Source organism: Lissotriton vulgaris, chromosome 10 (assembly GCF_964263255.1).
Source record: "Lissotriton vulgaris chromosome 10, aLisVul1.2, whole genome shotgun sequence".
Taxonomy (NCBI): domain Eukaryota; kingdom Metazoa; phylum Chordata; class Amphibia; order Caudata; family Salamandridae; genus Lissotriton; species Lissotriton vulgaris.
In genome coordinates, this window is record NC_141698.1 from 716,127,871 (window position 1) to 716,154,345 (window position 26,475).

At 49.2% G+C, this 26,475-nt stretch overlaps 1 protein-coding gene across 1 annotated transcript in view; it reads left to right on the forward strand.

Annotated features, from left to right (window-relative positions):
• The window catches only part of KIF5B (kinesin family member 5B), an 862,770-nt gene that overhangs the window by 595,825 nt on the left and 240,470 nt on the right, over window positions 1–26,475 (forward strand). The window lies entirely within an intron of this gene.

Consider the following 26,475-nt stretch of genomic DNA (forward strand, 5'->3'; position numbering starts at 1 on the left):
TCGGGGAAGGAATGGGACGAATACGTTTTGCCTTCAGCTGCATCACCTGAACCACTCAATATGGCCGAGATACCCGCCACCCCCTCTCAACACAATCCCCAAAGGAGGGAAACCGGAAACAGTTCTTGAAGTTTTTGGAAGTGGGAGGGAGTGACCCTCCCGGCCGTATTTATTAAAACAAAAAATTAGAACATTAAACATTTCATATTAATGTACAATTTCATTACCACATTGCGATGTTTGGCTAACCTTAACAGATTCTCTAATACAGAGGTTCTCCTAGCCGAACTAACATCCTACAAAACATTTTCTTGAAATATTGAAATTGTACATCCTAACGTTTAAGGGCCAACGGCAAGGTCGTAACCGGTGTCAAGATCCCTAACCAGACATACCCCCCCCCACTTGGGAGGGGCGACAGCACTGAGGCGTACTCAAGTGCAACTACTACCAATTTCCCTTTGACTTGACGGGGGCACCTATTAACTCGACGCCAGTTAAAGGTCGTTCGAAGACTCGTGTGAGGTATCTAGAAGGTATCGTGGACCTCCACCCCAACCCCACACAACTTACCGCATCTGCCGTCGCAGATGTCACTGGCCCCGGGAAATTCCCCAGGAGGGGGCTGTAACCCCTCCTACACAGGAAGGGGCCTTGACCGCCTTTCCTTTTCTTTCGGCGACCCATCCTTAGAAGGGACCGCCTCCCCGTTGAGGGGCCAAAGGCCACCTCTCCCGAGCGCTCCCATCCGTGTTGGGTGACGCCCACTCATAGGGATCTTCCAATTAGTGCTCACCGATCATGACCTTACCGCCCGACCAAAATAAATACGACAAATGCTAACTAAACTAAAAATACATTGGCCACTATGACCGAAAAGCATGTTTATAAATGGACGTCAAATCCGAATTTCTCTAATCATCGAACTTACAAAATTAGACCAATCTTTATTACACATTCAACATCAATACGATACTAACACAACCTGTAACGAAATGGAATTATCGATCAATTTTATTAAAACAACTGGCTGTCTTCAGGGGCTGGTGGGTGGGTCAAAATTGGCTCTTCGTTCCGTCTCGAGCTCACGTGCAGCGAGGAGGTGCAGCTTCAGAGCACAGGAACAAGAGGATGTCTTCTGGTCTTGCGTCCCTTTTTATCCATCTTCAGGGCGGGCGTAAACCCGCCCCTGCCTGCCCCGAGGGCGTGGCCGGCCGCGTCAGTGTCTAGGCCAGCCCACTCTAGGGCGGGAAAAAGCGCGCCCCGGCTACGCCGCTTCGGGCATACCAGCCGAGACGCGCCTCCCGCCCAAAATGGCTTCCCGGGGGGATCGAGGCACTCTGCCATACGTTCGGGGGGACCGAGTGGTCGCCCCTTTCCATATGGCCGAGATACCCGCCACCCCCTCTCAACACAATCCCCAAAGGAGGGAAACCGGAAACAGTTCTTGAAGTTTTTGGAAGTGGGAGGGAGTGACCCTCCCGGCCGTATTTATTAAAACAAAAAATTAGAACATTAAACATTTCATATTAATGTACAATTTCATTACCACATTGCGATGTTTGGCTAACCTTAACAGATTCTCTAATACAGAGGTTCTCCTAGCCGAACTAACATCCTACAAAACATTTTCTTGAAATATTGAAATTGTACATCCTAACGTTTAAGGGCCAACGGCAAGGTCGTAACCGGTGTCAAGATCCCTAACCAGACATACCCCCCCACTTGGGAGGGGCGACAGCACTGAGGCGTACTCAAGTGCAACTACTACCAATTTCCCTTTGACTTGACGGGGGCACCTATTAACTCGACGCCAGTTAAAGGTCGTTCGAAGACTCGTGTGAGGTATCTAGAAGGTATCGTGGACCTCCACCCCAACCCCACACAACTTACCGCATCTGCCGTCGCAGATGTCACTGGCCCCGGGAAATTCCCCAGGAGGGGGCTGTAACCCCTCCTACACAGGAAGGGGCCTTGACCGCCTTTCCTTTTCTTTCGGCGACCCATCCTTAGAAGGGACCGCCTCCCCGTTGAGGGGCCAAAGGCCACCTCTCCCGAGCGCTCCCATCCGTGTTGGGTGACGCCCACTCATAGGGATCTTCCAATTAGTGCTCACCGATCATGACCTTACCGCCACAGGCCGGATAGTTGACCGGCTATCCGGACCCCCCACAAAACTCCTACCTAAAGGTCATGTGTCAACGATTTTAACCATGCTAAGAAGTCTCCCAAGAGTAACTCATTCCCCACCCGAGACAAATGCACACCATCCCCCAGATACATACTGTCATCATTAATACAGCTGTGAGAAATAGAATGCAATGTCCTGGAACGGAACAACCTACTCACTTTGTTGTTAAGCTTTCTAACAGAATGATTCAAAGCAGGAATAGAGATAGCCCCCCGCCACACCTTTCGTGGAATCAAATGGGACCATGCAATTGTGCACCCCGGAACTCTCCTCGCCAACCAACTTACCGTGGAAAGCATTGCCTCCAGGAGTAGTCGTCTACCGGTGGTGACCAAATCATTGCCCCCTACATGTACTATAACTATAGACGGCGGTGACCTTGTCCGCCCTAACAAACCCTCGAAAAATGTTTGAAACTGGTCAATACAGAGACCGCCTCTTCCGTAGAAGGACATCCTGTACCCGTATTCCCCAGCTACGTGAATCATGTCACCTGCCTTGAATACGTCTGCGGCACGCCTCACGTATGAGTGGCCCACGACCCACACCTCCTTTTTCACAGCCGGTGACGTCTGACCGCTGGCCCGGTGTAGGGTCGACTGCATAGTCCGCCCCGCCTCGTAGGCTTGCGTAACTGAAAACCAAACAAAACAAGAAGCGTGAGCACATCATTACAGCTTCACAACATGTGCAACCGCACGTATCTCTTATAACAATTGGAGGACCAACGCCCCACTCGTTTCACTTGCTCAACATTAAGACCCCTGGCTGTAGCTTCCGTAGCAGCCCCTATCCGAAAGGAATGGGTCCCAAATTCGCCCGGGTTCAAGCCCGCAGCGGCAATTGACATCGCAAGCACCCGCTGAAACTGGAATTTCGTCAGTGGGGTGGCGTCTGCGTGTCTTAACAAAGTCCCCCCCCATGATGCCACCCTTCGTGCTAGGTAATCTTCTAAACACTTTACCGGACACATGGAGGACCCAGGAATCCTGCGTATGATGACGCAGTCACCCATCCCATCTTGATCAGTCTTGGACCTTACAAAGGAGACAGTCATTGTTTCTCCCTTGATCTGAACGTGTTCTTGGCACAAACCCCCCGCCACATCCAGTTTGCTCCTTGCAACTAGTTCGCTTACCCGCATTGCCCCGTGAAATGCTAGCGTAAAAGCGGCTCGGAACAGCACCGCCTCAAACTGAGATGAACATGTGGCTGGGAGTGTGGCCAACAACTGGGACAATCTATCCAAACCTATCGGGCGCCTTTCATCTACTCTGCGACCCTCAAGGCGTTGCCACCCACGCAGCGCTTTCTGTACAACGAAAGACGCTGTCGGGTCCTGGATAGCGTGTGCTCTGGCAACAAAGGAAATGGCAGCACGATGCCTCTGGGCCGTAGCCACCGATTTCCCAGCCCTACGTAAGGACATCAGAAAATTCACTACCCTTTCCTCGTGACCCCAAAGCCGCTCTCTATCAGTCCCCAAAAAGGCTAAATAGGCCCGAAACGCCCCTTCGTATGCCTTCCTCGTCCTTGGTGCTAGACTCTCTCCCACGAGGTGACGAAGTTCGGGGCACCGAGAGACCAGAGAGCTTCGGGAAAGGGTGCCGGCTCTGGGTCCGCTGAGGGGAGGAAACCCGAGAAAGCCTGCATTTGAAAACGAGACAATGCGTCAGCCGCCTGATTCATCACCCCTGGAACATGCTTTGCTCTGAATAGCACGTTCAATTGCATACAAAGTAAAACAATTTCCTTAAGCAGTCTTAAAATCAGTTTACAACGTGCTGCCTGACTATTGATACACTCGACCACGGTCATATTGTCAGACCAAAATATGACAGAGTGATCTTTGAACCCTTCGGGCCATGTTCTCAGGGCCACCAAGATGGGAAACAGTTCCAGGAAAGCAATATTACTCGTCAGACCATTCTCATGCCACCATGTCGGCCATCTTTGTGCTGACCACTTTGTGCCGAAGATGGCGCCAAAACCTATGCTTCCTGCTGAATCCGTCCATAGCCCTAGCTCTTCAGAGGACACAGCTGGTTTATTCCAGACGACGCGACCATTAAAGTCTGCCAGAAATGCTAACCAAATACGCATGTCCTGGCGGACCTCAGCCGATAGTCTCGTGCGATGATGGCCCTCTCTTAGGCCGACCATCGCCTGGGCAATTGAACGAGAAAAGGGGCGGGCCATTGGTATCACCCTCAGGGCAAAATTCAACTGTCCCACCAACTGCTGTAATTGTTGCAGCGTAACTTTAGATGCCGTTATACACACTTGCAGTGCTGCCCTGAACTTCAACACTTTGTCAGCTGGCAAACGGAAACAACCCTCACTGGAGTCCAACTCGATCCCCAGAAACTCGAGGCAAGTCGTAGGACCCACTGTTTTACCCGGCGCCAATGGCACACCAAACTGTTTCATTAACACACAAAATTCGGCCAAGGCCCGGCCACATTCAAGATCCCCGGCTGCCCCAAGAAACAGAAAATCATCAAGGTAATGCATTACATGTTCGAAACCCGTTTTCTTTGTGAAGACCCATTGTAGAAAACAACTGAATTTCTCGAAATAGGCACAGGATATAGAGCACCCCATTGGCATACACCTATCCATGTAATAACAACCCTGAAACATGAATCCCAGGAGACGCTGGTCGTCTGGGTGTACCGGGAGCAATCGGAACGCTGACTCGATATCTGACTTTGCCATCAGCGCCCCGGGCCCCAGGCGATTCAAAATGGCTACGGCCTCATCGAAGGATGCGTACCGCACCGAACACACTTCTGGATCGATTGCATCATTTACGGAAAGCCCTCGTGGAGCTGACAAATTATGAATCAGTCGGAACTCTCCTGGGTCTTTCTTGGGGACTACCCCTAAGGGAGAACAAACAAAATTCTGAACCGGTGGTACACTAAACGGGCCGGCGACCCTACCTCGTGCAATCTCTTTACGGATCTTATCCTGTACTACGGGCGTATGCTGCAGGACGGAAAGTTGATTTTTGCACTTCTCCACACCCCGAAAGTCCCCTACCGGGATGCGGAAACCATACGAAAAACCGTTCCGCAGCACCCCAGCAGAAGTACGATCCGGGTATTCACTGAGCCAGGGAATCATCGCCAGGGTATCAATCGGGGTTGGTAAAGGCGCCCCTCGGACTACGTTAGACCTGTTTGGCGCCTCCTCTCCCCCCGTTATCACCCGTTCTGGCTCTGCACATGGACTCAGGATGGGACGACCCGCAACCACTACATTCATGTTTGAATTTACACGATCCCTGGGGTCTAGTACATTTACCTCTGTTGAAATTAAAGCAGAAACCCCTTTTTCCAGTATTGCCGGCAGGTTTCGAGTAATCGTCGGTACCCGTACCTGATCGAAAGGGCGTCCCCGCATATTGCCGGGAGGATTCGCCAACATTACTTCCTACCAACGGCATTTTTAACATTCCTGTCTCCCTCATTTTATCCCAAGTCAAAGAATCATAACAATCCCAGGTTAAACTTTTATTATGCTCCTTTGCCTTTCTGAAAAGATTATCGTAACAGAACCAATGGTTACCCTGGTGCGATGTCGAGTACCCCATGATTCGTGATTGATAGATTGGAAACTCGGAAAGCAACTCAGGCCTACGCTCCCCCAAGATTGACGTAAAAATTCCCCAAGCATTGCCCCAATTGCCAATATTCTCATTCACTTTAAAGGCGGCCATTTTTGCGCGCCAAACACTCGGGTGCATGAGGTCCTTCTGACTCTTAACATGCTCCACCTCATAATGATCAACAAGCAACGAGAAAATGTTCACATACTCCCCTGCCCAAATCTTTTCCTTAATTGCCAAAGGAACATGTTGACCCAACTTTTCTCTACGAGAGGGTGTTGACTCATCCCTCGCTATCGGCAATGGCCGCTTACCTGCACCGGACGCCGCCTCTGTGGTCGTACTCGTCCCTTGTGGCTTGTCTACTACTGCCGCCGGCGCGGACACCTTGGCTGCATCCCGTTTATCGCGCAATTGTTTCATTAGCGCCTGTGCCTCGGCAGCCGTGGCGCCCTCACTACTGTCGCCCAACCACGCTGCAAGCTGTGCCGCCAGCTCGGGCGGCATATCCTCTTTGGACACGGGGATGACCACAACGGGAATCGGATTCCCCTCCTCCGGCACGGGAGTTGGTGCCTCGAGCGGGGCATTGGGACCCGGGATGTCTTCTCCCACTGCTCCCCTCTTGGGCCTCTTGTTTTTCCCTCCCGGGGCTGCTCCCGCCAAAGGACGTTTTGGTCCCCCTTCCTCGTTCTTATCCACCCGCTTCTTTAGTTCGGACATCTCCTTCATGAGAACACGCAGCATCTGTTCAGTAGTCATGCGTTTTCCCACCTTCTTCGGCATTCTCCAACAGAGTAACTGTAAAAACAAACAAGAACGATTAAAACGCTCAAAATTGGCTCTTCGTTCCGTCTCGAGCTCACGTGCAGCGAGGAGGTGCAGCTTCAGAGCACAGGAACAAGAGGATGTCTTCTGGTCTTGCGTCCCTTTTTATCCATCTTCAGGGCGGGCGTAAACCCGCCCCTGCCTGCCCCGAGGGCGTGGCCGGCCGCGTCAGTGTCTAGGCCAGCCCACTCTAGGGCGGGAAAAAGCGCGCCCCGGCTACGCCGCTTCGGGCATACCAGCCGAGACGCGCCTCCCGCCCAAAATGGCTTCCCGGGGGGATCGAGGCACTCTGCCATACGTTCGGGGGGACCGAGTGGTCGCCCCTTTCCAATCTACCTCCCCTCCTCAAGATATCGGAGGCTTCCATGATATCATGGAAAGGGCGGCCAAGAGATTCAGTCTGGATGTGGACGTACAAGAGACGGATTGTTTCTTGTACGATTTCAAGGATGATAACAAAAAGTCACTTCGCTCAATACCTATTATCCCGCATTTATGGGAGGAAGGCCTCAAGATTCTAAAAACACCAGCTTCTATAGCGGTTTCGGTTCCACGAATTGAAAAGAAATACAGAGCTCCAGAATCTACGGCAGCCTGCCTCATTGGTCATCCCAGGCCGGAATCGGTTGTGACACAGGCGGCGCAAAGAAATTCTAAAAACCCGGTGGCTACTTCCCTAGTACCACCAGACAAGGAAGGGAGGAGAATGGATGGAGCAGGTAAGAGGTTTGCGGTCATGGCAGCCTCTACCATTAAAGCGGCAAATGCGATGGCTCTGCTCGGGCGTTACAACAGGCAGATATGGTCAGATCTGGCTCCCATCCTGTCGGCGCTTCCGGAGGATCGAAAGGAGGAAGCGGCAGCCCTTCTTAAAGAAGGAGCAAAATCAGCGGCTGAGTCTATCGACATCGCCATGGATGTTTCGTCTTTAGCCTTCAGACAAATGGCCGGGGCGGTCTCGCTTCGCAGACAGGGCTGGCTCAAGGCGACTTCTTTTCGACCAGAAGTGCAGGCGAAGATTGTCGATATGCCCTTCGACGGTGAGAACCTGTTTGGGAAACATATCGATGAGGCATTGCAAGGCATAAAGTCGGATACGGATACGGCTAGAGCGCTGGGATCTCTTCAGCAGGGAAAGTTTCAGTCCTTTCGGAAGAGGGGTGCAAGAGGACAATTTAATCAACGATCCTCTTTTCAATCCCACCGATATCAACCGTACAGTCAGCAGGGATATCTTCAGTTTAACAACAACAACCAGTACAGATCCTCTAACTCCTCTTACCAACAACAGTCCAGAGGTAAATCCAACGCCAGGGGGAAAAATCAGCAGTCTAATAGACGGCAATGATTTCAGGCAGGCGCTCCCCACACTACAGATCCCGGACAACGACCACTATCTGTCTCAATACTACACCAACTGGATGTCCATAACATCGGACAAATGGGTCCTGGATGTCATCAGCAGGGGCCACACACTGGAATTTGTGGAGATACCACCGGACCACCCTCCAGTACTCAGGCTCAACCATCATCGCACAGAAATGCAGAAGGAAGTTCTCTCGCTTCTACAAAAGGGAGCCATAGAGGAAGTACCACAGCATCTCAGAGGGAGAGGCTTCTATTCACATTTCTTCCTCATCAAAAAGAAACAGGCCCAGAAATGGAGACAGGTATTGGACCTGAGGGATCTCAATCATTACATAAAAAAGATATCCTTCAGAATGTTGTCGTTGCAAGAGATCTTACTCATGTTAAAGGACAATGACTACTTGGCGTCCTTGGATCTCATGGATGCGTACTTCCATATTCCCATCCATCGGAAGCACAGGAAGTATTTGAGGTTTGTTGTGGAGAGTCGCCACTTCCAGTTCAAAGTCCTGCCATTCGGACTCAAATCAGCCCCGAGGGTATTCACCAAATGCATGGCCCCCGTGGCGGCCCACTTAAGACTGCAAGGGCATTACATTTACCCATACCTGGACGACTGGCTGGTGACAGGTCCATCTTTCAGGGACGCAGCAGAAGCTCTACAGAGCTGCATCCGGTTGTTTCAGCGATTAGGTCTGAGAACCAACTTAGAGAAGTCCTCGCTGACTCCGGCCCAGGGCATTCAGTTCCTAGGGGCATGGATATGCACCAGAACGGGGAAAGCCTACCCTTCCGAAGATCGGATGAGAAAAATCAGGGGGCTGACGGCTTCTCTTCAAGCAATAAAAAGTCCACTTCCGTGAGGATTTACAAGTCCATGTTGGGGATGATGTCATCCTGCATCCCGTTGGTACCAAACTGTCGTCTGCGAATGAGACCTTTGCAGGAACAACTCGACGAGCAGTGGGTACAGGCCAGTGGAACCTTCGAGGATCGCATTACCATCACGACCCGTATGAAGGTGGCCATGTCATGGTGGAAGATCCTAAAACACCTGAACCAGGGACTGAGCTTCATTCATCGAGATCACGACTTCGTGATGACGACCGACGCTTCGCTGAAAGGATGGGGCGCGCATCTTCAAGAGCTGGAAATTCAGGGCCTTTGGTCAGATTGGGAAGCTCAGCTTCACATAAACATGTTGGAGCTCAAGGCGGTGTTCCTGGGGCTTCAAGCATTCCTTCCCAGAATACGTCAGTCGTCAGTACTTATCCAAACAGACAGCACCACGACCATGTTTTACCTGCTGAAACAGGGCGGGACGAGATCCAAACAGCTGTCGACACTGGCGCAAAGGATCTGGAAATGGCTCATAACCAACGAAATCTCGATCCAAGTCCAGCATATACAGGGAGTCCTCAACACTCGGGCGGACGCCCTGAGCCGCACTCCAAATGCGACACACGAGTGGGAACTTCACGACATTCAGATTCGCATTCTGTTCCAAAGGTGGGGCACTCCCACATTAGATTTGTTCGCGACTCAAAGCAATTCAAAGGGCACTCACTTTGCGTCAAGGTACCATCAACAGGGATCCATAGGAAATGCATTCCTCATGGACTGGACAGGAAGGTTTGCATACGCGTTCCCTCCGTTCCCGTTGATACCGCGCATCCTGCGCAAGATGAGACTGGAACCGTGCCGGATCATAATGATTGCACCAGCCTGGCCAAGACAGGCGTGGTTTTCAGACCTCCTTCAATTGTCGAGGGGCGACAAGATCCAGCTCCCGACATTTCAAGACCTCATCTCCATGGAGAAAGGGCAGATTCTGCATCCGGATCTACACTCTCTAAAGTTGTCCGCATGGAACCTCACGAGCGTGAATTTCAGAATCTAGATATTTCGCAAGAGTGCAGGCATATTCTCTCACAAGCGAGAGCTGTGTCAACGAACAAAACATATACAGCAAAATGGACCCGTTTCTGCCACTGGTGCAACAGACAAAACTTGCATCCTTTTGAGATTCAGCCTGAAGGTATCCTGCCTTACCTGCTTTTACTATCAAAGTCAGGCCTTTCGCATGCTTCAGTCAAAGTGCACTTAGCAGCAATATCACGATTCAGGCGAAAGCCAAATGAACCATCTCTCTGGTCATCCAGAGTAATAAAGGAATTTATCAAGGGACTCTTTAGAGTCTTCCCACCCATCCAACGACCACCTGTGCCGTGGCACCTCAATACAGTTCTATCGCAGCTTATGAGGCCACCCTTTGAGCCCATACATAAGACAGACTTGCAGTTCCTGTCATGGAAAACAGCCCTCCTTCTCGCCTTAACATCTGCAAGGAGGGTTAGCGAAATCCAGGCTTTTTCAGTGGAGGAACCCTTCTTACTATTCCGTCAGGACAGGGTTATATTGAGAACTAATCCTACCTTTATTCCCAAGGTGGCGACGTCTTTTCACCTCAACGAACCCATTATTTTACCTACTTTCTTCAGCAAGCCCTCATCGGAAGCAGAAAGAGCCTTACACTCTCTAGACATTTCAAGATGCCTAAAGTTATACATTGAGAGGACAAAACCGTTCCGCAAGTCCAAGCAATTGTTCATTGCATTTGAAGGGCAGAGAAAAGGTCTTCCATTGTCGAGACTGAGTATTGCTAGATGGATATCCTCAGCTATCCTGAAATGTCATGACAAAGCGGGGAAGCCGCTATGTTCTAAAGTGCATGCACATTCAACGAGGAAGATGGCAACCTCGATGGCCTTGTTCGCAGGAGTGGCACTACCAGATATCTGCAGAGCAGCAACGTGGAAGAGTGTGCACTCATTTACAAGACACTACTGTCTAGACACTGCGTGGAAGGAGGACACGGTAGTGGGTCAGGCTGTTCTGAAGCGTCTATTCCAGTAAGGTATGGCCTAATGGCATATTGTTTTTTGCTATACAGTACTTTGATGTGTACTTACATGCATTTATCGTATTGCGGATGTTTTTTTCATAACTACTATTATGTCATTGCTGTGCGGCAGAGCTTCCTTCTAGGTTCTGTCCTGGAAACGCTACGGATATGGTGAGCACTGCTTACTACTCTGATACAAGCATGTGAATCTATGAAAGATGTAATACTGGAGAAGGAATTAGTTACTTACCTGTACACTATAGTTCTCCAGTATTATCTTTCATAGATTCACATGCGCCCGCCCGCCTCCCCGTTTCTCAGGCAGATCTTGTTCTCGGAATTTATCCTTGTCTCTCACTCGGGGACGGAAATCTGAGGCAGGAAGCTGCTGCTGGGGAGTGTGAGGGCAGGGCAGCAATTCTGATTGGCTGGCTTTTGGACCAAAACAAAGAAATGGTCTGGTTACCAAATAGTACAGCCCCTATGGGGATTTTCTATGCAGTTTTTCTTCTCTATGATACTGCTTGGTCATTCTGTTACCGTGAGACTCCCACCATGACGACGGGGAAGATACAAGCATGTGAATCTATGAAAGATAATACTGGAGAACTATAGTGTACAGGTAAGTAACTAATTCCTTCCTAGCACCGATTGCCTTAAGCAGGAAAGTAGCAGTGAAAAAACAGATGTCCGGGTGGTGCAGATTAAAAAGCAGTTTCATAGAGTCATTAATTGTTCTTACTCCAAATCTTTTCAGCATAGGCTTTAGGAAAATTTTCCGTAGTTCACCATACAATTGACACAATAAAAGAAAGTGCATAGTGCTTTGCTCAGCATTATTATCACAAGCACAGGGTCCGGATGGGCGCATATTTACATTGGGACACGCTACCAGATAATGTACTGTTCCCATCCTCATCCTGGTCAGCACAAATTGATGCGAGACTCTGGTCACCTGTGTCAAGTACGGTTGGAGTCCAATAAAGTCATTCATACTGTTATACAGCATACAAGTAGAGAGATTTGATTCCTCCAAAGCACGCCTCTCTGCACAATAGTTCAAGAAAGTGGCTTTCAAATTGGACTTGGAAATGTCAGAGGCACAATATCGATCATTGGACATATTAAACCCAAAAACCTTCTGAAAACTATCAATAATATATTTGATCCAAGGGATCTTTAAATGCTGATCCAAACTAAGGCAATCATCGATGATGGCTCTGTTCAGGGAGGTACCATCATTCAGCCATACCGAGCGCCACAATAATAGGGGTCTTAACATAATCATGTCATTCAAAAATTTAATCCCCATTTCCTTATGAACCAAGTTGTTGGAGGTAGATTTGGGTAAACACAGGAGCCTTTTCAGAAAATTATTCTCCTCTACCTGCAGACTCCCGGCTGGTGACACACCCCATACTCCAGCCCCATAGAGGGCCGCAGAAAGACATCTGGATTGAAAAATATTTAACATGTCTTTAATACGCCTATTCCCCAACTTCTTAGCGAATACAAATACCCCATTAGCACTCCTCGTCATCTTTGTTTTAACGGCTTTATGTTCTATATCCCAGCAGCCGTTTTTAGAGAATGTAATCCCCAAGTAGCAAAAGTTATCAACTTTTTGGACCGGTTCACCTTCTATGGAATAATGGGAATTAAATTTTATTTTAGATCGTCCTGACCCACACTCCATAACATAAGTTTTAGTCCTATTAATCACCAGCTGCCTACTTTTGATGAACTGTACAAACCTGTCCATCAAACATTGAAGACCTAATGGGGTCCTGAACAGCAGCACGGCGTCATCCGCGTAGAGTAACACAGGGATGTTAAGGTTGTTAGCTCTCGGGACGTCTGCCGCAACTGTCTGTAGAACAGAATCCACCTCATTAATGAAGAGTGTGAAGAGCAGGGGTGCTAAAACACACCCCTGCCTTATTCCCCTCCCGATCCTGAACTTGCTCGTACACTCCCCATTAGGTCCATACCGAACACTGGTGCATAATTTTTCGTACAGGCGGGCCAAGAAGTAGACTATACCTTTGGGAGCTCCCATTTCAATCAGTTTGTCCCAGAGTATAGCGTGGTCTACCATATCAAAATCGCTGCTTAGGTCAGCGAAACATAAATAAATAGACCCTTTTTTGGCCTGGGTATATTTCCCTACCAAAAGTTCTAAATTCAAGCATTGCTCTATGGTGCCACGGCCCTTCCTGAACCCAAACTGACTGTTGGTTAAAATCCCGTTGGTCTCTGCCCATTCCTCTAATCTGACTAAAAGGACCCGGCTCATAACTTTTACAGATGAATCCAGTAAGGATATTGGCCGGTAATTTTTTGCATCACCTGGTCACCTTTCTTGAAGATGGGAACAATTATTGATTCTGCCCATGTTGACGGTATCTCACAACTAACTGCTGCATTAAAAATCTTAACCAACAATGGGCCCCATATCTCCGGGGCAGTCTTGTACACATCTATAGGCACCTCATCTGGTCCCTGGGCCTTCCCTCCCTTACTAACTCTAATACTATCCATGACCTCTGGTATGGTGATATTTAAGGCAACAATAGGCCAACCATCTCCAGAGGAGACCGGTCCATTACCAGAATCAAAAATGATGGAAAAATGTTGAATCCATGATTCCATACTCACGTTTGATGTTAGCTCTGGTACCTTCTCGTCCTTAAGAAATGGACAGTTCACAGTGGCCCAAAACAGTGTGCAATTCTTCAATTCTGCTGCTTGGCTAAGATTATCCCACGCTTCCTGCTGGAGTTCAGCCTTTCTGCGTTTAAGGGTCAAGTTGTAATCCAGCCTAAGTTGGGTCACCAGACTCTTATCTCTAGGTTTAACTGCTAAGGCCTCTTTGAGATCTTTCCGGGCGGTAGAACAGGCATGGTCAAACCACCCCCTTTTTTGTCTACTCTTGTGCCCAGCTACTCTAGTGAACTTCTTATTGATGATTGCATTAATTATTCCAAAGTGATCAATACTTTCAGCCATGATTTCGTCCTGTTCGAGGATTGCCGTAATTTCTGTCATACAGCTATTAATGATAGATTCAGATGTTATTTCGGCTTTATCTCCTTTCCACCTCAACCTGAAACCATTTGGTCTATGGGGTTCAATATTAACAACAGTACCCAAATCGGAAACGGGGGCAGGTTTCCAGATCATGGCTTCAATAGTTAAGCAGTTATGGTCACTTAGCATAACATCAACCACCTTCGGTTCTGAGCACAAGGGGATTAGGTTAGAGGACATGCACATAAAATCAATGACAGTATTAGCCCCCCTCCCTTTGAAAGTCGGTAAACTTTCTCCCAAGTCATTCTTTCCATTTTCCAAAATTTCCATGTCATAATCTATCAGAAAGCTATTCAGAGTTTCTCCATACAAATTATGGGGAAAGTGAACATCGCATCCCCTGAACGATCGTAGACACCACATAACTTCTGAGATGATAAGGGGCAAACTGAAATGTTAAATTCCCCCACAAAAATAAATTCATAAACACCATTAAAATTTTTCACAATACTACTTAGCGCATTTTCTAAGTCGTTAATTACTGTGTGCCTGGTACCATCAAATATATTATTATAAAAATTAATCAAGAGGATATTTCTACCCGGTTCTTGTGCTAGCCATAGAAATTGGGAGTGAGCCCCCACTAATACATGCTTTTTTACCAAAATTGGTAATTTGACTGAAATCAAAACCAACAACCCCCCTTTTGCTCTGCCAAAGGGCGATGCCAAGGCGGGAAGTTCGTAGGATACAAAGCCATCACTGCCCTTGAAATTTTTGCAGCAAGTTTCCTGTAGGCAAATGATATCAAATAGACCAATAAATTCTTTCCATCCTAAAATATCCTCCTTGGCCGTCAAGCCTGCAATATTCCAGCTGGCGATATTGCAAGTTTCACTAACATTAGGCGGGCCATCACTAAATATGGACATGTTCTCATCTGAATTAGAAAGCTGAATGTTATACATAAAATTCTCATCTTTTCCTCCAGTGGACATACAATCTATAGTCCCATTATTAACCAGTTCAATTTCAGACATGGTTGACTCTCCATTATAATTTTTGTTAACATCCCTCCCAATTCCAGGGCCCATCTGATGTCAGTCGTTTTGGTCCAGAAAACTCAATGACTGGTACCTGTTCTGGATTGGGACTTGGTAGACCATCCCATTAGCAGATGAAAAAATGCTATCACAAGTGGGTACAAAATTGGGGGTGTGGGTTATCAATTTGTTCCCACCGGGGACAGGGTTTAACATAGGCATAGGCAGGATTGGTCTGCCGTCAGAAAAACCAGGTCTAAAGGTGGGCAAAACAGGTCTATTTCCAATAGATGAAAAATTAAAATTATTAGCCCCCTCCCTACAATTAGCAGAAGGCAACCTGTTAAGATGGTTATAGAAATAGCCCAATGGTCTTGCGACGACATCTGTCTCTGACTGCGTTAATGCAGCTGCTCTGAGCAAGACCGTCGCAACATGTTGCGGGTGTTTAAAATTAATGATCACACAATCACCCCTGCAGGTCTTCCGGGTATTACCAATCCAATTGACCCTTCTGATAGAAATAATTTGATCAGAGTAGCCAACTGGATAACCGCAATGGCGGTTTAACCATGAAGTTGTTTTGATTTTTAAGGAATCCCCAGACTCCTGGGTATACGGGGCCTGGGTTAGAGCCGGGACGCTAGTTAAGACCACAACATAGGGTACACATTCAGGGGGAAGGTCTACTGGTCGTCTACATATCCTTACAGGTACCCCATCAGTGCCCCCTATGGCAGCTGGTATGGCTGACACAACTGGCACCGGCACAGTCTTGTCTCTATTTGGTGCTGGTAGTGTTCTTACATCAGAGTTTAAACCTCCAGGCACTACGGCTGCTGACGCAACCGCCGGTACCTGCGAAGGTCGACCCGTATCATGTACCAATGGGCGTGCCAATACAGGTGTCTCCTTTGGTGGTTGTTTTCCTACATTAGTAACAGGAGGGGTGCTATTAACGTGGCGAGGCCTTCCCTTATCTTGTTTAGGTGCAGGATGAGGGCATGTAGTATCTTTTATAATTGGTATGGATTTATCCAAATTAACTACATGCTGATCCACCACAGCCCTCAGTCTCAGTACTTATGCCCACAATTCATCAATTTTAACTAACAAAGGCTCCACAGCCAACTTCAATTTATCATCAATAGTATTCACTAGCAGATCAATTTGGTTAGTATTAATGGAAACACAATTGTCTTTAGATGGTGCCCCTTTTTCACCAATATTCTCCTTATGTATGGTGTCCTTTTTTTTCCTGGCAGAATGGCTTCCCTGCTTAGGAGCTGTTTTCCTACATGCTCTCATAAATTTTGTGGCCCTGTTAGACTGTTGAGGGGTGCCTTCAAGGGTCTCAGATGGATTCGATATATCTTCCACCACAGTAAGATCATCAGGGGCTTCGGTGGATTCAACATTAATACAGGTGTTATCGGTCTCAACTGCTATAATAGTATCATTGGTGATATTAATATCCGCATTATTAGGGTCCAGAGATTAAACCAAAGGGAGGTCAGGTAAATTACCTTTACCTAGCGATTTCCTTCTGTCGCTATTAATTCTAGTGACTACTTTCAGTAAGTAGTTATCCAGTAGGGTAGATTGAATAGACATGTTGGGGGTATTTCGAAAGTCACGAACAGTTATGAGGTCACAATCAAAGTTTTATAAACAAATTGCCACTAGCCCGGCCAAAATTGGGCTCGTACGCGCAATTAAAGCCAAGGGGGGGTGGCCCGTCCCGTCCCTGGTCGTCCCCGGACGGCCACAGACGGCCCCGCCTAGTCAAGTGAGCCAATAGACTCGGCCTCAACTGATCCACACCTGAGGATATGGAAGAACGGTGATACAGAAACTAATGTTGACATGCAGGATCTTAAGTGATAGATTCCTTACCTTAGAATTACCCCAAGCTTCAGACTAGATCCGGAAGGTTTTCGGCAGCAGTACCCCTGCGCATTGGAAGGTGGCGTTGTACGGCTTCGCGTCCGTCGTTGGCGTCGTGGTCACCGAGATGATGTTGTGGCAGCTACTTAGACGCAGCCCTCACACACTGACGTCAGTTCTTTCTTTTTCCATGCCAGCAAGCGCTGATCCGGAGAGAGCGGTACCCCCGTCACTTTTTGACTAAGTTTTTCAAGGCCTTTTGACTCTATTTATCGAGTATCGACTCCTGGTGCAGTAGGGACGCCTGGCTTTAAGTCTGCCGGGGACTGTCATCGAATGATGTCGGTGACGGACTCGCACCGCATGTGTCTTTACTACCTGGACCGCGACCACGACCCCAAGTCGTGCTCCGACTACCAGGTCATGGCACCAAAGACTTTGCGGGAGCGGTCCCGAAAGTTGCTGGAATTCCGGCAGTCGGCTCCACGCCGCTCAAGGTCCTGTTCCGTGGGAGGTTGAGGGACCAGTCGCGGAGCCGCCGCCACCGTTCGTCGGGATCGAAGTCTCGCACTCTGGGTCAGATAAGTCTAAGCATTCCAAGAAGTCAAAGAAGTACCATCGTTCTCCGACTTCCCCTCGCTGGTCGTGCGATGCGGCTGAAGGTGCGGGTGGTGCCTCCCCAGCGGCTCCGGTGGAGCCTACTCAGTCGGCACCGGTCTACCCGCCCTTTCCGGGTCTGTCGGCGACTCCGGTCCAGCTGCAGGAATTTCTGTCAGCCATGGCTTACCTCTTTGGGCCATCAGGCCCCACCGGTGGGCCTTTGGCTCCGCGGGCCCGACTGGGGTCCTATCTCTTTACTGCTGGCATCTCCAGCTTCGGCATTGCAGTCTGCTCCAGCTCCGGCATCGCTGTTGGCTCCGGCGCCGCAGGACCCCCATGGATCCGGGCTCGGATCCGAGTCGACGCCGGTCGACCTTGTGACACCTCCATCTATGTCGACCCCACCGGCACCACCTATGACGTTGCTCGGCCCACCGGACGACGTCGCCCCCAGATTCAGCCCCGATGTGGATACGGCGCTGGACCGGCGTCGCTTGATGCCGATTCCGACACCGATGGGGGATTTCTATCCCTATGTCCATCCTCCTTATTTTCGACCTGTTCGTCAGCCTTCGGAGGAAGGAGAGGACTGGGAGTGGTCTGAGGACCTTCTCACAGCACAGTGTGAGCTTGACCCGGACTGGACAGAGGAGCTGGTAGATGCCAGTAGTCTTGCTACCTCTCCTGACCTTGGTATGCTAACTCCTCCAACCGTGACTACGGAGGAGTGTGCAAGTTATGCAATGGTGTTGCGTAGTGCAGCCGAGGCCCTCCTCCTCGAGCTCCGTACAGTGGCAGTCAGGACCAACCTTCTGACAGAAGTGCCTCAGCCGGCAGCTACCTCTGCGGAGCCACTGCTGCCTTTTCACAAAGCACTTTTGGACGTTCTTTTGGGCACCTGGTCCAGGCCCAACACAGGGGCTCCTGTGGATAGGAATGTGGCCCGACGCCATCGCCCGACCCTGAGCGACCCCCTTTTCCTTTCCAAACACCCAACTCCTGAGAGCTTGGTTGTCCAAGCCTCTGCGTCCCAGAGCGTATTCCATACCACACCTCCGGACAGGGAATCCAAGAAACTGGAGCAGTTTGGTAAGAAGATTTATTTTTTCTGCCAGTTCAGCGCTGCGGTCAGTGAACACTGCATGCCTCTTGGGCCATCATTCACACTCTGTGTGGGATACGGTGGCGCTCGTGCTGCCTCAATATCCAGAAGAGGCCCGGACAGTGCTGTCTCAAGCTATTGCTGAAGGGAGGGATGCCACGAAGTTCACTATCCGTTTTGGCCTTGACACCGCTAACTCGCTGGGCAGACCGATTTCCACGACAGTGGCGCTCCGTCGCCACGCCTGGCTGAAGACCACTGGTTTTTCGGGGGATATCTTGAACACTGATGGACATGCCCTTCGATGGCGTTAGAGCGCGTTAAGGACTCGCGGGCTACGGCCAGGTCATTGGGCCTTTACGCCACTCGCCCTCCTCCGCCTTCTGCTTCTTGCTTCTTTCATGGCCACGGAAGGGGTGCCCGACACGTTTGCTTCAGAATCACAGGCATGCGCAGCAACAGTTTCAGCGCGGACGTGGGACCTGGCGAGCCAGCTCAGGGGGCCAGTATCGGTCCACCTCCACCCCGGCCTACACTGCCTCCAAACCTTCCTAGCCGTTTTTTCAGGCCCAATAAAAGCCAGTGGGTGGCAGGATTTGCCATCATCTCCCCCACTGGCGCACAATCTCTTCGGACAGGTGGGTTTTACAAATAGTCCAAAGGGGCTACTCCCTCCCCTTCGAGATTAACCCTCCAGCCATTCCACCCCAGTACCACCGCATGTCGCGGGAGCACTTGGCACTTCAACAGGAAGTCACGGCCCTCTTGGCCAAGGGGGTCATTGAACGCGTTCCTGCACCAGAAGTAGGACGTGGTTGTTATTCCCACTACTTTCTGGTGCCCAAGAGTACAAGGGCATGCGTCCTAATTTTGGACCTCAGGGTCGTCAATCGCTTCCTCCGGAAGGAGAAGTTCAAGATGTTAACTTTGGCTCAGGTCTTTTCTGCCCTCAACCCTGGAGACTGGATGGTAGGGTTGGACCTGCAGGACGCATATTTCCACATTCCCGTCCTACCGGCTTTACCTGTGGTTTACGGTAGGCCACAACCACTTTCAATTTACCGTTCGCCCCTTTGTTCATACCAATGCCCCTCGGGTGTTCACGAAATTCCCTCTCAGAAGCTCCTCTTCAACGGAGCGGTTCTGGATACATCGCAGTTTCGGGTCTATCCTCCCGAACAGCCAGTCCGGGACATTCAGGCTATGATTCCGATCTTTCAGCCCTTGTCCCAGGTTTCGGTCAGAATGACCCTGAGGCTGCTGGGCCGCATGACCTCCTGCATCCTGCTGATCAATCATGCCAGGTGGCATATGCTGGCTTTGCAGTGAAACTTGAAGTTCCAGTGGGCGCAGCATATGGGGAACCTGTCTGATCACATCCAGATCTCGGAGGGCACTGCAACAATTGCAGTGGTGACTCACAAACCGGCATTGGGTCACTGCAGATCCCTCTCCCTTCCCAAACCGAGCACACAGTGATGACTGATGCGTCCCTCCTGGGCACATGGGAGAGACAGAGATCAGAGGCCTCTGGTCTCTGGCGGAGACCAGGCTTCATATTAACCTTCTGGATCTCCATGCGATCTGACTTGCACTGAAGGCATTCCTTTCCTCTGTCAAGGGAAGAGTAGTGCAGGTGTTCACAGACCACACCACCACCATGTGGTACTGCAACAAACTGGGTGGGGTGGGGTCGTGGACCCTATGTCAGGAGGCTCTGCGCCTCTGGACATGGCTGGAACATCAGTGCATTTTCCTGTTGGTTCAACACCTGGCAGGTTCACTGAACGCCAGGGCGGATGAACTCAGCCGCAGGTGCATGATGGATCACGAATGGCGTCTTCACTCGGAGGTGGCGCAAGGTCTCTTTCAACAGTGGGGAGAGCCTTGGTTAGATCTATTTGCCACCAAAGAGAACGTGCAATCTCAGCAGTTCTGCGCATTGGAATTTCCAAGACGGCACTCGCTAGGCGACGCTTTACATCGCTAGTGGAGTTATGGTCTGTTGTACCACTTACCGCCTATACCACTTCTGCCCAGAGTGCTGAAGAAGATCAGGCGCGACCGGGCCAAGTTATTCTTGTGGCTCCGGACTGGGCTTGAAGAGTTTGGTATCCCAAGATACTCAGTATGATCATCAATCCCTCGGTTCATCTGCCTCTACTGGAGGATCTTCTGTCGCAGCAGCAGGGGAAGATCCTCTACCCGAACCTTTCAAGTCTCCATGTCCTTGTGTGGAGATTAAGTGGCGGCAGTTGATTCCTTTCGATTTGCCTCCTGAAGTCTGTGATGTCATTCTGGCAGCCAGGCGTCCCTCCACTAAGTTGGTATACGCCTGCAGGTGGAACAAGTTTGTGGCATGGTGCACAGCAAAGGCTGTGGATCCCCTTTCTGCCCTTCTTTCTGAAGTCCTACTGTTCCTTCTTTCTTTGGCCCAGCAGGGCTCTGCTCTGGGGACTGTCAAGGGCTACCTTTCTGCTATTTCAGCCTTTCTTAGGCTTCCTGATCAGCCCTCTCTTTTCAAGTCCCCTGTTGTAAATAGATTCCTCAAAGGCATTACTCATTTTTTCTCTTCCATTCCCTTTGTAATGCCACAGTGGGACTTGAGCCTGGTTCTCACATATTTAATGTGCGCTCCCTTCAAGCATCTTCACAACTGTCCTCTTTGTCTGTTAACTTTGAAGATTGCTTTCCTGGTTGCCATCACCTCTGCCAGGAGAGTGAGTGAGCTCCAGGCTCTTTCTTGCAAACCTCATTTTCGGTCTGTCCATCCAGACAAGGTTGTGCTCAGAACACGTCGATCCTTTCTGCCAAAGGTTGTCACTGCCTGTCACATCGGGCAGACCATCACTTTGCTCACCTTCTTTCCGCATCCTTACAGAGAGGAAGAGAGGTTCCACCGTCTGGACCCAAAACATGCACTCTCATTTTACCTGAATCAATTCACAACAGTTCCAGGTAGATGACCAGCTCTTTGTTGGCTACGTAGCCGCCAGGAAAGGTTGGGCCGTACATAAGCGGACTATCTCAAAATGAGTCGTCTTGTGTATTAAAGCCAGTTATTCTCTGGTGAAAAAGGAGCCTCCGGTAGGGCTGCGCGCCCAGTCCACCAGGGCGACGGCGGCCACTACAGCATTGGGACGTGGGCATCGGTGCAGTTTTGCTAAGCATTATTCCCTGGACAACCAAGTCAGGAGAGACTGCTTGTTTGGCCGTTCTGTTCTCCGAGACTTCCTGGTGTGATCTTGGTTCGCAGACCCACCACCAGGGTTGGTATTGCTGGGAGATTTGTTCTAAGGTAAGGAATCTTCACTACGTGTTTCTTTCAGATGAACAAGTTACTTACCTTCAGTAACGATATATCTGTAAGAAACATTAGTTAGTGATAGAATCCTTACCGCCCCACCCATCCTTCCCGTTCTGCGAACTGATTCTAGAGTTAAGGTCATCCCTTTCAGGGCCCTAGTTTCAATGCACCAGTGGTCAGTATATTGTATGGCTCTGCGTTCCTGGCACGGAAAGTCCTGTACAGAACTGACGCCAGTGCGCGAGGGCAGCGTCTAAGTAGCTGCTGCAACGTCATCTCGGCGACTGCGACACCAACTACGGACTCGGAGCCGCACGACGCCACCTTCCGACATGCAGGGGTACTGCTGACAAAAAATTTCCGGATCCAGTCTGACACCTGGGGGTAATTCTAAGGTAAGGAATCTATCACTAACTGTTTCTGACCGATATATCCTTACCGAAGGTAATTAACTTGTTCATTGGAACCGAAATGCAGCTCTGCTGTGTCACTTTTGGGACAGTGCAGGGCCATTACAAAGTCAGACAGCAGCAACTTGCTTCACGCAGGAGCTATTGCTTTTGAGATCACCTGGTGTAGTCTTCAGCTAGAAATATTGTACAAGTGAGGAATCCACTGTTAGATTGGGTATCCAAAAGAAATAACATTACCACAGGTGAGTAGCTCGTTCAACTTCTCAAACACAGTTGCTTAAAACTGAATCCTATTCATATATTCATATATCATATATATATATATATATATATATATATATATATATATATATATATATATATATATATATATATATATATATATATATATATATATATATATATATATATATACACACACACACATAGTTTGCTCCCTTCTACTCTGCAAATGTATTATTTTTCAGATTGGGGGTTTTTGTTTGTGGCAGCTCAGAACAGGAAGTGTCCTCAGTTCTGTACTATACACATCCCTCTGTGAAGGTTTCGGGCTCATGTGATTTGAGGGCCTCCAAAACAAATTTGTGCTGATTCCCTTTTGGTTAAAAGTCTTTACAAAAGGTGCTAGAGGATCAAGCATAGCTGGTCGCCGCACATTAGATATAGAGGATCTAGGATGTTTATTTTTGATGCACTGCAGTCAGCCATTCCTTCTTGTACTGCACTAGGCAGACCTGCTCTTGTTGCAGGAATGATCATTTCTTCCCCCTAACACTAAAACATGGGTAGTACAGGTGTTGGAGATTGATCAGTGTCTGCTAAAGTACTTTTGTCTTCATGATGAGGGTGCAGTTATCATGTAGGTAGCCTATAACACGGCTGCTAAATACATCTGCTCAGACTTCCTCTTTGCCTCTTCTTTCTAACAACTTATGGTTTGCACTGCCCCTTTTACAGCAGTTTCTGGTGGTTGCTCCAGTTAACTGTCATTTGGCTACTCTGCCTTTATATGCCTTCCCTTTAATTTTTTTGATGGCCACTAGAGGCATGTGTTGCTTACCTTTTTGCTCCTGCTCCTTGAATTGTTCCTCCATGGTACCTGAATCTTAACTTTAGTGAAGCCATCCCCATTAGAGTCAATGCATAGTTACCGGGTTTGACTTCTTATTTGGAATACAATACAGCTGCCCTCTCTGTTTGTCCACCTTCCAGTTTTGTACCCAGATAAGATGGCCTTTTGCACTTGCCCATCCATCTTCCCCATATTGTTTTCTCCATTTCATATGGGCCAGCTTATCCCCCTTCCTTATTTCTTCATTCCACCCCATGCAGTTATGCCTTACCCAATAATGACACTCTGGTAGGGCATTGTGCCCACCCTGCTACTTTAGTTGTTCCTCAGTATTACATGAATCGTGTGTTAACTCTTTGATGACACCCCCATTAGAGTTGATGGCTAGTTACCCAGTTTGGCTTCTTACTTCGAAGACCGTTAAGTTGGTGGTGATAACTTCACTGATCATGTTAGAACTTCAGGTGCTCTCTGACCGCTTTTCTACTCTGGTAAGATGGTCCTTCGTACTTACCCATCCATCTTAACCAAAGTGGAGTCTGCATTGCGTATGGTCAGTCTTTCACTCATCTGCCTTACTTCTCCCCATCCACCCAAGTAGCTATACCTTTGCTAATAAAAATACGCGGGCATTTCTGCCCATTACACTAGGGCAATGACCACCTCTACAACCCTCTCTAGAGGCTTCACAAAGTGCTCTTAAGTAGCAGTAAGTTAAAATGTTATTTTGCATTTTGTTTTATATATTACCTACTGACAGTCTTAATAGGACAAGCTTTTTTTCATTTGCCAATAACTTTGGCGTCGTTTGACACATCCAAATGACATTTTGAAAACTAGCATGACGCTCGCTCCTGCTAGTGTCTTGAAAGTTTTGTGATGATCCGTCAAGCGGGGGGCAAGAAAAAGATGTTATCCCAAAACTCTTTGTACCTTGGTGCCTTTTTGTGATTTGGTGTACATCCATTCATTAGTTTTAGAGATAATAACAAAAATTCTAATTTGTGTGTATATATAGGGACTTGGATCCTCCGAGGATTAGACAGTCCCTTGCTCAAATCTTATTGGCTGCCTACACTTAAAACCAGGATGTGTTGGCAGCCATCTTGGGACTTGGCTTTAGCGAAAACCAGAAAAGCATACAAAATTCAGAGAAGGGGGCAGGGTATGACACCCCCCTCCACTCCCCACCCCCGCCCCCATAGCCTCGGGAGGAAGGGGGGGGGAGCGAGGGGGTGTTCCAGAGTGACCCCACCAGGGCAAAAAAACCTTTGGGAAAGATACATTCAGGGTGAGCTGCGCTGGAGCTGTGGCTCCAGCTGACAATTAAACAAAAGAGATGTGTGGGCTCCCACGCTTTTCTATCGTTTAGCCCCATGTAGGCCAGGTCCCGCGGGCATGAGGCCATTATTGTTTTTTATCAAGCAGGTTGGGTCTTGGGGATCCCCTCGGGACCGCTACTTCTTCACAGTTTATTCACAAGTTATGGGTGAAGGGGGTCGCACAGACCCACCGCGGGGACTACCACCTCCCCGGGGCTGTTTAATTTTGTAATGGGGTGAGTCACACGGACCCTCCCAGTCCCTGGGGACCGCCAACTTCCCGGAGCCAAATCATATTTTTTTTTTTATGGAAGGGGGCCATGCGATCCATCTCCTGGGCCGTTCTTGACCCCAGGGACTCAAACCTCTCTGGAGCAGGCCCAAATACAGCCCCTCTCCTGGAGCCATAGATGCCCCTGTGGACTACCACCCCCCAGAGCCTGCTCCTACGATGTCCGGGGTGCCCATCCCTGGGACATAGCTTTTTGCTGTGGCTTGGCAGGAGATTCTACGCTCCCGCCAGGCCTCAGCAAATGTCCCGCTTCCAGCAAGCGAGAACTCAGAAATGCTCTTGCTTGCTGAAAGTGCAGCAGAATTGCTTTTAGACACAAGGAGCTGCATGTTTAGCAGCTCCCTATGTATGAAAGAAATGTGGACTACCGCAGGAGGTGGGAAGCTGGAAGAGACCATGGGGCATGGGGCATTCAGGAACACCCCCCCCCCCCCCCCCCCCCCCCCCCCCCAAGTCCCAGTGAAGAGTGGGTGCCCTGGAGGCACCCACAGAAAAGCCACAAGGATGAAGTTCCCCAGGCCTAATTCGGCCCGGGGAGGCGGGGCCGTGCAGCCTCCTCACCTATTTGAAAATAGCCAGTGGATTGGGTTCCTGGGGCTGGAATTGGCCCAGGGAAAGGAGGGGGGCACCAGGCCCCCCTCCCCTAATTGAAAAAATAAACCTTGCCCGTGGAAAGTCACCGGGGGTCCTGACCCCTTTCTTAACCACTCTGCAAAGGGGCCTCCTGGCGCACAACATGTTGGAGAATGAAGTCCCATTGGCTGGTGAGGGTCCTTGGGGGCCAGGAACCTCTCCTGTTACCTCCAGTAAGTCCCACACAGTGGGATTGCTGAGAGCTGGTCGGAGGTCCCACCCCCTTTCTCCACCACTCTGCAAAGGTGCCTAGTAGTTTAAAAACCATAGAATTTCACTTTAAAAAACCTAAGGCTACAGGTACGTTCTAGTTAGTAAAAAGAATGTAAAAAACCTTAGAAAATCCCTGAAAAAACAATGGTTACAGGGATGTTCGAGTTGGGTCAGATTTCACTCGAACAAAACCATAGAAATACAGCAGTTCTAGTTACCTGAGCTAACTATAACTTACACCCCCACCGTGCACTGCTTATGACCTCACATATTACATCACTCATGACATGGTCAGTGACCTCCCTTATATACACACACACCCCAACACAAACTCTCCTATCCATTTATAGACCCATACAAGTACTAACACAACCACTCACTCCTCCATTGAGCTACTCATACACCCACTCATGTACTCACACAACGACTCACTCACCCATAAAGATGCTCAATCAGTCACTTAACCATACAGTCACTCACAGCCGCACACTCACTCATACAGCTACACACACACCCACCACTTATTCACCTATAAAGCTACTTACAGACCCACCCATACAGCCTAACAGAGCAACTCACTCACCAAGTACTCGCACACTCAGTCACACACCCACTAATGTACCTATTCACACATCCATATAAGAACTCAAACA